Source organism: Bos mutus, chromosome 27 (assembly GCF_027580195.1).
Source record: "Bos mutus isolate GX-2022 chromosome 27, NWIPB_WYAK_1.1, whole genome shotgun sequence".
NCBI classification, from domain to species: domain Eukaryota; kingdom Metazoa; phylum Chordata; class Mammalia; order Artiodactyla; family Bovidae; genus Bos; species Bos mutus.
In genome coordinates this window covers 18,181,189-18,197,927 of record NC_091643.1, presented here as the reverse complement: position 1 = coordinate 18,197,927, position 16,739 = coordinate 18,181,189, and the positions used below count along the sequence as shown (strand labels likewise).

Here is a 16,739-nt window from a genome sequence, read left to right as displayed (position 1 = left end):
GCTGGGGGCAGGAAGAGGCATAAACAGGAAAGGACACTGAGAGACCCTGGGTCCACACGGAGAGACTGTACTCAGCAGAGAAGCAGGGTTTCCATTCCTCTGTCAGATTATTGAAGGAAGAGGGACCACTTTCTCAAAACATTTTGTCTATGTTGGGGGTAGCCACAGACTCCGTCTTCCCCAGGACAGTCCTGTTAGCTCCTGTTTCCTTGGCATAATTTTTTTCTTTTTTTTTTACTTTAAAATTTTATTACTTATTTTAATTAATTAATTATCTTTTAAATTTTATTATTATTATTTTTTTGTCTGCATCAGGTCTTATTTGCAGCATGCAGGATCTTCAGTCTTCATTTTGGCATGTGGAATCTTTCATTGCAGCATGTAGAATCTAGTTCCCTGACCAGGAATTGAACCTGAGCCCCCGGCATTGGCAGTGCAGCGTCTCAGCCACTGGACCACCAGGGACGTCTCCCCTTGGAGTAACTATTAACAGTCTCCTCTTTTCCTCAAACGCACCCTGAAAGATAAGCCATATGGCACCGTTGTTATGGCTGAGCTGTTGGGGAAAATATCTTCAGGGGTGTGGCAGACTGTTGATTGGTTGGCAAAATGGACCTTTTGTCAGCTTCCGTTACAGAGACCAGGAGACTGAAATTCTTTCACAGCCTTCTTGTAGCTAGGATCAGCCATGTTATACTGTTTCAGCCAAGGAGAACTTTCCGAGAAAATTCTCATCTTTAGTGAATATGGATGTGATACCTGGAGTTGCAAGGCTTTCCTGGTGGCTCAGTGGTAAAGAATCCACCTGCCAATGCAGGAGATGCAGGTTTGATTCTCTGGGTTGGGAAGGTCCCCTGGAGGAGGAAATGGCAGCCCATTCCAGTTTTCTTACTTGGGAAATCCCAAGGTCAGGAGGAGCCTGGAGGGTTACAGTCCATGGTGTGGCAAAAGAGTTGGACACAACTCTGACTAAACAACAACAACAACCTGGAGTTGCAATGGTCACCTTGAAACTGAATGAAAGGTCAAGGAGATCGTAGAGACCCAAGCCCTAAACAGCTGTCAGCTAATTCTGAGAACAAATCACAACTCTTGCAGTTATATTTTCTGTTACTTTGACCTAAAGTCATTCCTGCTTTACACAATGGGTTGTTTCTTTTCCTTCTTTTAAATTACTCCGTCAGGTGTGTTAAGCCTGGAAATCTACTTCTCTTTTCGACATGCAGTTTACTGTCCTTCGGTGACACTGAATCAATCCTTTTAGTATCTTCCCATTTACAGGCCCTGTGTCCAGACACCAACACACACAATGATTGGCAGAGCAAAGACAGGGTGTGCAGAGTGAGAATTAGGGGAACTGGAGGGAAGTAACAAGTTTATCTTCTTTTATCAGAGGTAGTTCTTATTTTGGAAACACAACATTTTCTGAGAACTCTAAGGACTGTGTATTTGGCAAGGACTATTCATTTTTCATCTTCCTCACTAATGTCTTAAGGGATGGGAAAGATAAATCTGAATGTCATCAGGATACATATGGAGCTGAGGGCCACGGTAACTAATTAAGTCCTCTCCCAAGACCCACTGGGATGTCTCAGTTCAGAGATGGAGGCCACCCCCCACCCCACTGATGTCCTTTTTTCCCTAGGAGTCAAAAGACCCCAAATTATCTTGTGTTAATGAGAGTGGTCTAAGAAGGCTAAGGTACTTCTTGCAACTCCCACATCATCCTGGCTATGTGGTCAGGTCCTGGATCTCTGATAATGGCTACTATAAGGATATAGGGATTTGATTGTACTGCCACTAAGGAAGCAAAATTCCAATCACAGCAAGCCCTAAAGCAATTTAAGTTTGGCAACTAGCCCCAAATAGAATTCACTTGAACCTTGCCAGAAATAGGAATGTCATTTTCCGGAAGCTTAAAGAAAGAGAAAAGTAATTTGGGAAACAGAGAGTCCTTTGAAAGGTTCTCCTTTGCCTTCCTGAGGTTCACTGAGTCCAACAGCGTGGTAGTTTTTAAAAGAATCTATTAATTTGATTCTATGTTTTGCCAAAGGGTTCTCTCCATCTCTTACTACCTTCTTTTCATAACCCACATTGAGAACCTGATGGGAAGTTATCAGTGCTTCTACCAAGTCTGTCTGCTCCTGTTCCCACAACATTTCCTGCCAGAATCAAGCCAGAATGATTCCAGAATCCATTGTATAAGACTAAAGAAGAGTGTCTTTCTGCTCACATCTGACAGCTGGTGTCGGCTTTGATGACTGAATCAGCAAAACAGACAGAACTCACACTTTTGTCAACTTCTTTTGTTTTCCTTTTTAACCTGAAAGCTAGATGGACACTAAAAGAGAAGATGATTCTACATTTTTGGGTGGGGAAAGTGCATTAATCTAGACACCCAATTCATTCCCTTAAAGAAAGGAGGTCAGTCACCAAATGACCTATTTTTTTTTTTTTTTTTATGATTTGAAATTTTCTCTAAAAAAGGATAAATATACCTAAAAAATGTCAAATCTGGTCACAGAGGATAGAGCCCTTTTAGCTCAAATCTCTTCTTTGTTATTTATGTATGTATGTATGTATTTTTGCCTGTGCTGGGTCTCCGTTGCTCTGCACGGCTTTCTGCAGTTGCAGGGAGTGGGGCCCGCTCTCCAGTTACGGGGCCTGGGCTCCTCACTGCAGTGCTCTTCTTCTTGTGGAGCACAAGTTCTAGGCGCTCAGGCTCAGTTGCGCCAAGGCAGGTGGGATCTTCCCAGACCAGGGACAGAACATTCCCTATGTAGAACGTTCCCTACATTGGCAGGCGGATTCTTAACCACTAGACCACCAGGGAAGTCCCCATCTCTCTCTTTTTTTCTTTTTTTAATTAAATTTAATTTAATTTTTTAACTTTACAATATTGTATTGGTTTTGCCATATATCAACATGAATCCACCACGGGTGTACACATGTTCCCCATCCTGAACCCTCCCCCCTCCTCCCTCCCTGTACCATCCCTCTGGGTCGTCCCAGTGCACCAGCCCCGAGCATCCAGTATCGTGCATCGAACTTGGATTGGCGACTTGTTTCATATATGATATTATACATGTTTCAGTGCTATTCTCCCAAATCATCGCACCCTCTCCCTCTCCCACAGAGTCCAAAAGACTATTCTATACATCAGTGTCTCTTTTGCTGTCTTGTATACAGGGTTATTGTTACCATCTTTCTAAATTCCATATATATGCATTAGTATACTGTATTGGTGTTTTTCTTTCTGGCTTACTTCACTCTGTATAATAGGCTCCAGTTTCAATCATCTCATTAGAACTGATTCAAATGTATTCTTTTTAATGGCTGAGTAATACCCCATATCTCTTGACGCACCTTCCACTAGCTAACTTTTCAGGAAAAATTAAGAATCACTGAATTTTAAAATCGGGTTCACAGGTCTAAGCAGCACCTTCCTGTGAGACTCTGTTTTCCTGCTTGATTGAAACAGAGTGAAACATTTGCAATTCTGGATATTCTCTGTTTTGGCTAGGGGGTGGTCCTAGAGTCTGCTAGCCCATGGGGATTAAAAATGGGATTCACTGGGCAGTAGCTAACCAAGAACCAGAATGAACCAGGCCACACACAAAGGTGAAATCAGGTTCTGTTTCAGCAGCAAGTCCAATAGAGACAAGGAAATAAATTATTCCAGTTTTGCTCTAGGATAAAAGCAAACATTTGTTTCATTGATTTTTGCAGAGCAGAAGGTGGTATTTCACAATTTTGCAGTTTCTACAGCAAGTTTCTAGTATTAGCTACATATCTATAAATCCTCTGTTCTTTGGAAGATAATTATTCTTTATATGGTAGATGGCATTCTATTAGATTATCATTGTGACAGCAACAAATAATGACACAATTTCCCAATAAAAAGGACCCATTCGATAAATTTTCCAAGATGACTATATTCTTGCTTTCTAAGGAAATAAAGATTCTTTATCAATTTGTTTCTATTAAATTGAATTTGGTTGTGAGTAGGTAGCCATCTTCGTCAAATTGTAGAGATAGGGACAAGCAATATACATTGAAATAGAAATTAAATTTTCTTAGAGAATTTGTTTTACTTGCATCTATGCATTCTATCAGCTTATTTCCCAAAGTATTTGTCTTTATTTTTCTATCCTGCCCTTTGAGTTTCTAGTGGAAATTAGGAGTAAGTAGAAGACTAATGGGAGAAGGCAATGGCACCCCACTCCAGTACTCTTGCCTGGAAAATCCCATGGACAGAGGAGCCTGGTAGGCTGCAGTCCATGGGGTCGCTAAGAGTCAGACACGACTGAGCGACTTCCCTTTCACTTTTCACTTTCATGCACTGGAGAAGGAAATGGCAACCCACTCCAGTGTTCTTGCCTGGAGAATCCCAGGGATGGGGGAGCCTGGTGGGCTGCCGTCTATGGGGTCGCACAGAGTCAGACACGACTGAAGTGACTTAGCAGCAGCAGCAGCAGCAGCAGCAGCAGACTAATGTTGAGTTGATTGATGATAGTAAAAATTAAGATTTACTGGCAGATGGTAGAGGAGGGGGTCAAAAGATTCAGAGAAGTGGGAATATGACAGTTTATTAATATGACTTTAATAAACCATTAACGTCAGAAATCCAATATCTGACAGTATTCTGTGGCAGAGTCCAGAAGACACTCAGTTTTCTCAAGTAACAATGAATCACTGAGAAGCTCAGCAGTTCTGTAGGACCAGGCAGACAGTAGGAGATGCTGTTATAGAACTGGACTCCTGACCAAAGTGGGGGTGATAAAAATCTGAAGTATTAGAGTCCAAGTGGCAGTATAACCATCAGAAGAAAGGAAAAACAAGTATCACAACGAATAGCAAAATCTGAGCTGCAGCCAAGGGTGTCCATCTGCAGAGAGCTATGAATATTCTGAATGAGAACTGGCTTCTTAGAGTCAAGGCAGGTAGGCAGCCAACAAGGATACTAGTTAATGTAAACAGTCAAAATAAACTAAGAATAGCGACTTCCCTGATGGTCCAGTGGTCAAGACTCCACCCTCCTAATGCAGGGGCAGGTTTGATCCTTGGTTAGGGAACTAGATCCTTAAGCTTCAGCTAAGATCTAGTATGCTACAACTAAAACAGGGCACAGCCAAATAAATGAAAAATAAATAAGTAAATGAAGGATAAATGATCAGGAAGCTAAGGGTAATCACCCCAACAAAACTCAAGACCCACTGCCGGGTTTTTGGACCTAAGCCTCAAGGTTTTTGGACCTCAGAGGTTTTGGAACTCAGAGGTTTTGGAACTCAGACTCAAGACTCATTGACTGGAGGAGAGGCCAAGACAGCTCTGTGTTACATTTAATCAGTAGTAATTCTCAGCCTCTTTCATCAAATGGATCTACAGACATTTACTAGAATAACTTGCATCAAGGAAAATGGAATACCTAGATTTTTGAGGATTGCTGGGCACAGAGTCTGATTCTCATTCGTGCTTGGAGATCCAAAGTGTCACCATGACCTCCTTTGGCTGTGAATGGAGGCTTATCTCAGGACTGGCTTACTGTGAGTCCACGTGGTCTATGAACTCACACAGATGTTATTTCCTTCATGCATCAATGTATAATTCAAAGGAACAGAGTTGGCAGTTGGCAGTTGGCAGAACTCTCATGTGGGGTAAAAGATCTCATAGAAGGGAAGGGCAATTGGAAATCTCCAAACCTTACCTCTCCTCCAAGCTCCCTACCCCTGGCCTGGGTAGTAAATCAGAATAAATACCATATCCTGTGGGGGATAGTAATGCAACTCTTAATTCAAACAACCAAGTAGTAACTGCAACCGCAGTGGCTCTGCTGGATGTAGGATATTTTGGGGGAGCAAATTAATACAGCCTCTGCCATGTGTTAGGCAGCCATTTATCCAGCAGTTGTGTTATTTTTCCATTCGTGTTTGAAAAGAGTTTGAGAAGCTGTCTGCATTCAAATGAGATAGAGAAGAGTATAGATTTAGTTTAGTGTCTTCCCTCAGATCAAGTATTCCCCCACATATTCGGGACAATATTCCAGTTACTACTGATGTAATGGCCATCCCCAAACTTAGTGTTATACCAATAAAAAAATGAAATGAGCCCCTGGTTTTATCCTAGTGAAACTCAAGTTGGACTCTGACCTATAGAACCATCAGATAATAAATTCATGTTGTTTTAAGTAACAACAACAACAACAAAACCACTTAGTGTTATAGAACATTCTGCTCACCAGTTCGGTGGGTTAGTCATTTGGACTGAGCACAATGGGGATAGTTTGTCTCTGTCCCACATTTTTTAGGGGCTAAGCTGGGAGTGTCTCAATAGTTAGAGACTAGAACCACCTGAAGGCATCTCTCCCTGTGTCTGGTAATGGAGGCTCACCTTTGCTCCGGACCTCAGTTGGTTTGTCTGACCAGAGGGTGTACATGTGGCCTTTTCATTGAATCTCCCTCTGTGATAGTTTGGGCTTCCCCCCAGCATGGAGGCTGGGTTTTATGAGTGAACATCCCAAGAAAGTGAGGCAGATGTGTATGGCATGTTATGACTTAGCATCAGAAATCATATAGCTTCACTTTTATCTCTTGTTGCACCCTACTGGTTTTACTGTCCCAGACTTTAGCCCATATTTAAGGGAATGGGAACCCCGCAGATCACCACTTAATGGCAGAACTGTCAAGGTTACATGGTATCTTAATTATCTCAGTTACTAGAACAAAATACTATAGACTGGATGGCATGAACAACAGACGTTTATTCCTCACAGTTTCAGAGGCTGGGAAGTCCAAGATCAAGGTACTAGCAACTTCTTGGTGAGGACCCTCTTCTTCGATTGCAGATGGCTGCCTTCTTGCCATGTCCTCATATAGTAGAGGGAGGAGGCTCTGGTTCTGTTCCTACTTATAAGGGCACTAATCACATCAAGGGCACTTCACCCTCATAATCTCATCTAAACCTAATTAGCTCTGAAAGTGCCCACTTCCCAATAGCATCTCATCGAGGGGTTAGGGTTTCAACAAATGGGTCTTGGGGGGACACAAACCTTCAGTCCGTAACACATGATCAGAAGAGCATATGGGGTGGTAGGTATTGCTGTGGTCATCTCTGGAAAATACAATTTGCCACAGATGACTTACAATGCTACTTCTTAAAATCTCTTCTCTTCCTTATCTACCTCTTCTGTGTGCCTGAGGGAGGTCAGGATGTTAGTATGAAAGACTAAATTCTCCTTTTATATTAATTTGTTGAAATGAATCAAATTGAATTTGAGGGATTCCTAAAGGTCTTGCAAAAATCAAATGCATGTAATTAGGACAAATGACATGATACCTTGCTTTTTTTCTTCTGCCTTGATTTCTGTTTCCCTGGCCTCCAACCCAGACTCCTTGGAATAACAGGCACCCAGAAAACTGGGATTGTAGTGGAACTCGAGTGTGATTGAATGTCATAGTACATTCGAGAAGAATGGAGGTCCCTTTCCCTTAATAGGAGAGTGACAACTGCTTGAGATCCCTGGGCTTGGAATTAAGAGAGCTGAGTTCTAGCTCCTAATCTTTCTATAACCTTGGAAATTTAAGAGACTTCATTTCTACCACCTGTGAATAGAGATAGTGATGCCTGATAAGAAATTCCATAGGATTTTTGTGAAGAAAAAATGAAATACAGTCATAAAAAAGTCCTAACAGATGTAAGGTGCTGGAAGGGAATGTTTCATGAGGGGGTTATTTCTTAACTCTTATACAGATTAAGGGCTTTCCAGGTGGCTCAAGTGGTAAAGAACACAGGAGACACAGGTTTGATCCCTGGGTTAGGAAGGTCCCATGGAGGAGGAAATGGTAACCCACTCCAGTATTCTTGCCTGGAGAATTCCATGGACAGAGGAGCCTGGCAGGCTGCAGTCCATGGGGTTGCAGAGTCAGACATGACTGAGCACAGCACACATACACATACAGATTAAAGTCCAGTGGCTAGGGATTCCTCAATTTATTAACAGTTTCTTTTTGGATATAACTAACCTGAGTGAAGCTCTTACTGCCTGACTGCCAAGTGGTTGGCCTTGAACCTGCCTGCCTACTCTGTGTGGTACCTGGAGAGGCTCACTCCACTTTTTGGCTGCACCAGCATGTGGGATTTTAGTTCCCTGACCAGGGATTGAACCTGTGCGCCCTGCAGTGGAAGTGCAGATCCTTAACCCGTGGACTGCCAGGGAGGCCCCCACTCTGTGGCTGTCTTTTCCTACTTACCATGACCAGGATGAATTCACGTTCACGTCCTTTTGGGGCTCATTTTTGGCTCTGGCCAGAACGTTACTTAGATATCAGTTCTTAACTTTATGTTTAGACATTTGGTATTTTAAGATCATTCAAAGACAATTATGGTCAGTAGATGATCCCAAATAGATCTTAAACTTTGATTCTTAGAGCAATGAGAAAGAAGCAGGTAAAAACTATGATTTTCTTAGGTCAAAATAGTTTCATAAATTTAGTAACTGTATTTGGACATTACCACCAAAATAGAGAAAGAAAGCAAACACTACCACATCCTCTGCCTCCCTCATGTCCAAGCACCACCTCTATCTCTCTACTGACAAATGGAAAACAACAACAACAACAACAACAGCATCTGGGCATGAGTAAGCATTCTTACCCAAAATCAAGAACTAAACAGCCCAGACTAACAGACAGAAAAGAGAAACACTAGGTTCTGGAAAACGATCTTCCTGAAATTTCAATATGGATAATAAAATCTATATATAGTAACTGCTTAGAGTGCGTGTAATTCCACATCCAAATGAGTGGATGTTTAAATCAATAATTTGGGTTTGTTTTCCAGGAAGCTCAGTCAGTGTTCTTTGTCACTCTTTTTTAAAGTATTATGGTTAGTTTTTGGCTGCACTATGTCCTTGGTGCTGCGCTCGGGCTTCCTCTAGCTGCAGCGAGAGGGGCTGTCCTCTAGTTGCAGCGTGCGGACTTCCCACTGTGGTGGCTTCTCTGTGTGAAGCATGGGCTCGAGGGTGCACAGGCTTTAGCAGTTGTGCCTGGGCTCAGTATTTGCCCCGTGGCACGTGGAATCTTCCTGGATCAGGGATTGAACCTGTGTTCCCTGCATTGGCCGGTGGATTCTTAACCACTGGATCACCAGGGAAGTCCCTCTTGATCATTCTTTACACACACACACACACACACACACACACACACCATATTCTATTTGATTGCTTGGAACTTTCTAGCATTGTTTCCCGTTTTGTGAAGTTTGGATCTTTCAGGGGTATTTTTTAAAAAATGAGGATTGAGGGTTAAATGTGGCAAACTGAGGAGGAAAAATATTAATGATGTATTGCTTTGGTGCGAAGAGGCAGTGACATTCCTGGGCAGGATGCAGTTACAGGTCAGTTTCATGCTGAGAACTTTTTTCTGGAGATTCAAAGAGATACCCGAAGCTTTGGTCACGCTTGAGTATGTAGTGTTCCAAGTCTGCTCTTGCTCATAGGGGGAGTTTTTTAATTTACAAATGGAAGGTAGAAAATGTTTTTGTTTTGGACTCTAAAAATAATTTTGTCTTGTCATAAGCAAGCTATCAAACACATGAGCTCTGCCCACGAAGAAACCAGCTCTGCTACTTTTGGGGCCCATCACTGCAAATTATGAAATCTGATCTTTATGCAAGTATTTCACAAGACATTGTTTTGTTCTAATTGGAACATTTGTGAAGCAACATCTATATTTTATGTAGCTCTTTTAAATTCCCTTTCACTGGCTCTTGGAAGCCTAAGTATTTCTTCATCCTAGGAAGAAATTATTTGATGATTGGAAGTTTCATAAATATCAGGTCTAAGTTAAAAGTTGCTGTTTAGATAAGGAATGTGAAACTGATGTCAGGTTGTCCTTCTGATTCCTCACACAATTCTTTCAATAATTCTGATATAAATACTAATACATGTTTTTGGCAGTTTCTTTGTTAAGTTCTTAAATTTATTATTTTAGTTTTCATCACAGTTCTACATGAAGTAGGAGCTATAGCTCCATTTCACAGATGAAGAAATAAGTCTCAGAGAAGTTCATAAAAACAATCAAAGTCACATACATAATAAGTACCTAGGCCTAGATTTAAGCCTCGATGGGCCTGACGTCAATCAGGACCTATCTCTTTCCACGTTAAGACGTTGCTTCTCAGGTCACAGTCGCACATTTCCTTGCAAGTCCATGAGTCACCATATCAATGACACAGATGATGGGTTCAGTAAACCTGGCTCCTCTTCCTCCTTGTCCACGTCCAGACTACATTTCTAAGTCAGCCGAGGAGTTAGTTATGGCCAGGTAATAGAGTTTTGGCTGATAGGCTGTACAGAGAGAAATTATATATATATGTATATATATATATATATATATTTTTTTTTTTTTCAGGCCTGTTCCATAAAATCTTCTGTATGACTCCACCTTTTCTTCTCCCACATTCCAGGGGATGATAACATACAGGGTAACCGTGGAAGCGCTGCAAGCCTTGTGTAGAAGATGCTGGAGCCTTTGTCCCTCTGGGTCCCTGCCTGACTACATGGAATAGAATTCTCTCCTGGCAGCCACTGGACTTCATGTGAGTGAGAAATAAGCTTTTATTGTGAGATGTTTAGAATTCGTATATTGGAGCAGCTAGCGTGGATTTCGAGGTACGGATTCCTGTATCATGTAAACGGCATACTGTTGTAAGAACTGAGGATGTGTGAACTGGGCTTAGAAGTTGAGTGGCGAGAAAGCTGGTATCACAGACAGAAAGCCTGGAGTTCTATCTCTTGCAGTGACAGTGTTTTTGGTAAAACTATTACCGTGAAAAGCTTGAAGTTAGATCTTGTGTCTGCTGTACCTCTTGTTCCAAAGTTCAAGATCAAAAAGCAGTGTGTTAGGAGCGTGTGTTGGTTTTTATTGGCTGCCATTATCAAGATATTGCAAGAATGAGATGAATTCAGGAAAGAACTGGCTGGGTTTGGAAGGAGAGACTGAAGGGAATGGAGGAAGTCCAGAACTCAAAGACTGTTGGGATCTGGAAAAATGTTACTGTGCCGGGCCCCAAACAGTAAAAAATAAGACAGAAATGTTTTGAGTAACAGAGACTCATTAAAAATCAGCCTTAGGTAAAACTTCTTTCTGTAATAGCCATCATTTGCATATCTAAAAACTCACCAATGTACTTTGCTAAATTTAAATAAATTGATTATTAACCTTGAGATACCTTTCATGGTTATAAAGAACTGCCAGAAGCTATGAAATTTGAATTTTGTGAATATGCCCTGTATCAAATTCTCAGCTTCTCTAATCTGACTTGAGCAAACTACAGTGGTGGTTAGGGTTGAAAATGGTGACTTTTTCCCACATAACTAAAAAAATACATGAGTTATATACTCAGCTCACGAGCACCTCCCATGGTATTAGGGTGTGTGACCCAAATCGGTGTACAAAAGCAGAAGTGACACGGAGAGCAGAAGTACAAAGTAAAACACTGCAAACTGCCAGAAGGTGATAGAAAACGTTATAGGATTTCAGAAGAAGGTGAAACAACTGTCGGCTAGAACACTATGGAAGACAGATGTCAGGCGGAGCATTTGACCTGGGCTTCAGAGGACAGGCGGGACTTTGATGTCTATAAACAGTGGTAGACCAGGACGTTGGAGGTGAGTAGAAAGGCAGTGTTAAAGGCATGAAATGGGAACGCATCCTCTTGGGCTTACATGGATTTGGGTACGATTTAGAGATAAGCCAGGCCTTTGAGGACCTTGAATTTGACACTGAGAGTGCATTCTTTAGGCATTTGGTGAATGTGGGGACTTTCAAGTATTATCAGCAACACAGGCATGTGGTTAGAAGTAGGTAGTAGATGGTAACATCATTTGGAGGGGGAATACAATGAGCAAAGAAGACATATTTGCAGATCATCACAATAGTCTTGGCAGTGGGAAGGCAAAAGGGTCAGATGTGTGATAGAAGAAATTAATAGGATCAGGGAAATGCCCAAATATAGGAGACAGCATAGGCTCAAAATGTAGAAAGAAAAATTGTAAGCCTTGATTTCTTGATCTGTTCTTACATTATGAAAATGTAAGAATGCATAGTATTTTGTAAGAATTTTGTGAAATCCAAAGTCCTGAACTGGTCATTATCTTTCTCAGTTAAAATAAGGAATGAAATGTTGAAACACATTTATAATCTATTGCACACAGTTACTGTAAATAAGGGTCTCCCAGGTGGCGCTAGTGGGAAAGAACCCTCCTGCCAATGCAGATGTAAGAGACGTGGGTTTGATCCCTGGGAAGATCCCCTGGAGGAGGGCATGGCAACACACTCAAGTATTCTTACCTGGAGAATTCCATGGACAGAGGAGCCTGGAGGGCTACAGTCCATGGGGTCCCACAGAGTCGGGCATGACTGAAGGGATTGTGCATGCACACGTGTGCCGTAAATGAGTCAGGTAGAGCAAACATGTCATAAGATCAAGATACTTTGCTCTCTCAGGATAAACATCTGAGTATACATCTTAGTAAAAAAAAAATCTATATGTTAAATGATGGTTAAGAAGAATCAGACTTGTAAATATAATATATCCAGTTAATGACTTGCATTTCTAAGTCATGGTTGCTGTAGGGAGTTATGATTATTTACTTTAATGTTATTAAAATATTCAAAAGAAAATCTCTTCCAACCACCACCAGTTTAGGGCTAGCAGGAGGCCTGGGAGGTGGACAGCCACAGATGCAGCCCCATCGCCAGAAACTGGAGCAGGCTGGCCACTGGCAGGTGAGGGACTCTGACCCATATTGTCATAGAACAGAGACCCCACACCAAGACTGTAAGACTTGGATTTGGAGATAGTCAGGAGAGGTCCTGAAGGAGGAATGGTGTGCAGATGAGAAATAAAACAATGATCAAACCACAATGGCCAGTATAACCTCAAAAGGAAAACTGGACTAGGGCATATATAAAGGAAATAGATACGTGATAAATGTAAATGCGGAAGTATTCAATGGAGTTTTGGTAGATTAAATCATAAGTAAGCTATTATCAATCAAATTCAGTGCTGATGAAAAAAACTAAAGCTATATTAATGAAAGTGAAGCAAAGCTGATGGACTAAAAAGACTTCAGTGGCTTAAAGAGCACAGGCATTTATTCCTCTTTCATGTTGATGCTACAAGGCTCCAGGTTTGCTGGCTGTTTCTTTCATTCACCCAGGGACCCAGGTCCTTCAATTACGTTGTTTCATTATTACTTAGGAAGTGGGTTTCAAACTTTAGTGCGACTCAGGAGTCACCTGCTGCGGCTGCTGCTGCTAAGTCGCTTCAGTCATGTCCGACTCTGTGCGACCCCATAGACGGCAGCCCACCAGGCTCCCCCGTCCCTGGGATTCTCCAGGCAAGAACACTGGAGTGGGTTGCCATTTCCTTCTCCAATGCATGAGAGTGAAAAGTGAAAGTGAAGTCACTCAGTCGTGTCCGACTCTTAGCGACTCCATGGATTGCATCCTAACAGGCTCCTCCGTCCATGGGATTTTCCAAGCAAGAGTACTGGAGTGGGGTGCCATTGCCTTCTTCGCGGGAGTCACCTAGACAGCCTTAAAAAATCCAGACTGCTGGCTCTCGCCCTCAGACTTTCTAGTTAGTTGATTTTGAGTGGGCCCTGAGAATTCCCCTTAAAAAAAGTTGCCCAGGTAATTACAGCACTACTGGTCTGGGATCCTACTTTCACTAGAACATCAGTACCATCTACATGGTGAAAAATGGGTCACTGTGGGTTCCAGGTGACAGAAAAAGAAAAAGAGGCTGTGTGATTTGTTTGATTACTATCTTAAGGTAAAAGAAATTTCACACATCAATTTCCTTCTCATATTGTCGGCAAGAATCTAGTCATTTAGATTCCCCCACTGTGTGTGTGTCTGACTGCAAGCCACACTGGAAAATATGATCTCTAGACAATGGCATGCTGGGAAAATCTCTCCCAATTCTTTATTTAGTGATATCACACTGGTGGCTTGAAATTGACCATAGTGTAACAACAGCACGGAGATGGCAAATGCTATGAATCACGGCTCCCCCAATACAGGGACCACGTTTTAAACATTTACCAACACTTTCTTGTCTATAGCTCAGCTGCTCCAGCCCCAGTTTCCACTCTTTTACTCTGGATGTAGGGAGAATAAATTTTGGTGGACAGTTATCAGCTTCTGCCACAATGATCAAGTAGGATTAATCCTAAGGATGCAAATATAGATAATATCTATTAAATAAATGATCTAAAAAGAAAAAATCTATTAAAGCAATGATTCAGTTAATGCATTGAATTACATATGATCATCTCAATGGGTCCATAAAATGTACTTGATCACATTTAACACACATGTATGACAAATCCAATGATCAAACGAGAACAAAAATCTAGATAATGTCTAGGATGGAAAACTTTCCCTCAACCTCTTATGTGAAGTTATAGAGAGCCTGTGAATTAAATCAACAAAAGTCAAATTAGCAAGAGAAAAGACAACGTTTATTCATGTAGGTAAATGGGAGCTCATGAAAAATGTGACTCAAAGAGGCAGATAGAATTTGGGGCTCATACACCATCCTAATTGAGGAAGGGGAAGGGTGCTTTTGGGAAAATAAGGGACTTTAAGGAAGATAAATGAAGCCTTAGGAAAACAGGTGGAAGATATGACAGTTTTAAAACAATTGCCTGTTCAGGTAATTTCTTACTCCAGTGCCAATGTCTCTAGTGATAGGAGTCAATTTTCTCTGATAGCTGTAAAAATCTATGATGTTTGTTCCTAATTCAAACAATAATATCCTAAACCAAGTGTGATAGTGACTAGAAGTATATATTCCCCCACCCCAAACATTAATATTTGTTTCTTGAACATGCAAATTAAAATTGACTTCTGAAAATTCTGGATTTGGATTTTTGATGCTAGCATCCTCTTTTCTAGGGACTGCTTGACTGATCAAGCACAGAAAAAAATGTCCTCAATAATTAGCTAATTGTGGCACACGCAGGCACTTGCTGGGTAATTGAGATACTTCTCTCTCATTTCAAGGGTGAAACATGCTGACTGCGTTTCTAATGAGCCAATTAAAGGTACACACTCCTCAATGACCACTTTCAGCTCACTAGGAACTTTGTTTCCAAGTGTTGAATAAGAAACAAGCACAACCCAATCATTTCTAGGTTATCCCACTGTACTTTCTAATCCAGTTTGTTTTTAAAGTTCTCATTTAAATTCTACTGTAAGTAAGGAATTAAATATTTTTCAAAAGTCAAGTCAAAAACCAAAATACAAACAAGTATTGCACTCCTGGATGGCAAACAAATATTTTAGTTTGGAAGAACCCAGTGACATTTGATGTGGACGAGCACCACTGTGTGTCTCACGTGCTCCCGGCCATGGCGTGCTGCAGGCACCAGCCAGAAGAACGTGTTCGCTTCCTCCTTTCCTCCTTCTCTCCCTCCCTCCCTCCATTCTTCCTTCCTCCCTTCCCACTTCCACCCCTCCACTGTCTCTCCTTTCTCTCTTTTAGCCTGTCTCCTCAGGCCCCTTTGTTGTTACTTGGTTGCTAGGTCATGTTTGACTCTGCAACCTCTCAGACCACTGCACGCCAGGCTTCCCTGTCCTTCACTATCTCCTGGAGTTTGCTCAAGCTCATGTCCATTGAATCAGTCAGTGATGCAATCCAACCATCTCATCCTCTGCCATCCTCTTCTTCTTTTGCCTTCAATCTTTCCCCAGCATCACGTCTTTTCCAATCAGTTGGCTCTTTGCATCAGGTGGCCAAAGTATTGGAACTTCAATGTCAACAACGGTCCTTCCAATGAATATTCAGGGTTGATTTCCTTTAGGATTGACTGGTTTAATCTCCTTACTCTCCAAGGGACTCTCAGGAGTCTTCTCCAGCAACACAATTTGAAAGCATGAATTCTTCAGTGCTTAACCTTCTTTATGGTCCAGTTCTCACATCTGTATATGACTACTGGAGGAACCATAGCTTTGAGTATATGGACCTTTGTCAGCAAAGTGATGTCTTTGCTTTTTAATATGCTGTCTAGGTTTGTTGTAGCCTTTCTTCCAAGGAGCAAGTGTCTTAATTTCATGGCTGCAGTCACCGTCCACAGTGATTTTGGAACCCAAGAAAATAAAATCTGTCACTGCTTCTACTTTTTCTCCTTTCTATTTGCCATAAAGTGATGGGACCAGATGCCATGATCTTAGTTTTTTGAATGTTGAGTTTTAAGTCAGCTTTTTCACTCTCCTCTTTCACCTTCATCAAGAGGTTCTTTAGCTCTTTGCTCTGTGCCTCTTTAACCCAAGGTATTTTCTTCAGAAGGCTCAACACACTTCTGTGAGTTTGTCTCTCACACTTAATCAATTCCTATGAATATATTAGGGGGCTTCCCAGGTGGCTCAGTGGTAAAGAATTCATGTGCAATGCAGGAGATGCAGGTTCGATTCCTGATCCAGGAAGATCCCCCTGGAGAAGGAAATGGCAACCCACTCCAGTATTCTTGCCTGGGAAATCCCATGAACAGAGGAGCCTGGTGAGCTACTACAGTCCATGGAGTCACAAAAGAGTGGGGCATGACTTAAGCGACTAAACAACAACAGATGGGTATATTGAAACATCAGCTTCAACAATGAAAGGTAGAACTGGCTTGTAGTTAGTGCTTACACCATATCAGCTGATAGGAAATAGAACTCAAATTAAAA

At 41.6% G+C, this 16,739-nt stretch overlaps 1 non-coding gene across 1 annotated transcript; it reads right to left on the bottom strand.

Annotated features, from left to right (window-relative positions):
- Positions 1–392: 392 nt before the first annotated feature.
- Positions 393–465, bottom strand: TRNAG-GCC (transfer RNA glycine (anticodon GCC)). Its single transcript has one exon. It is a non-coding gene; the product is annotated as a tRNA-Gly (tRNA).
- Positions 466–16,739: the final 16,274 nt, after the last annotated feature.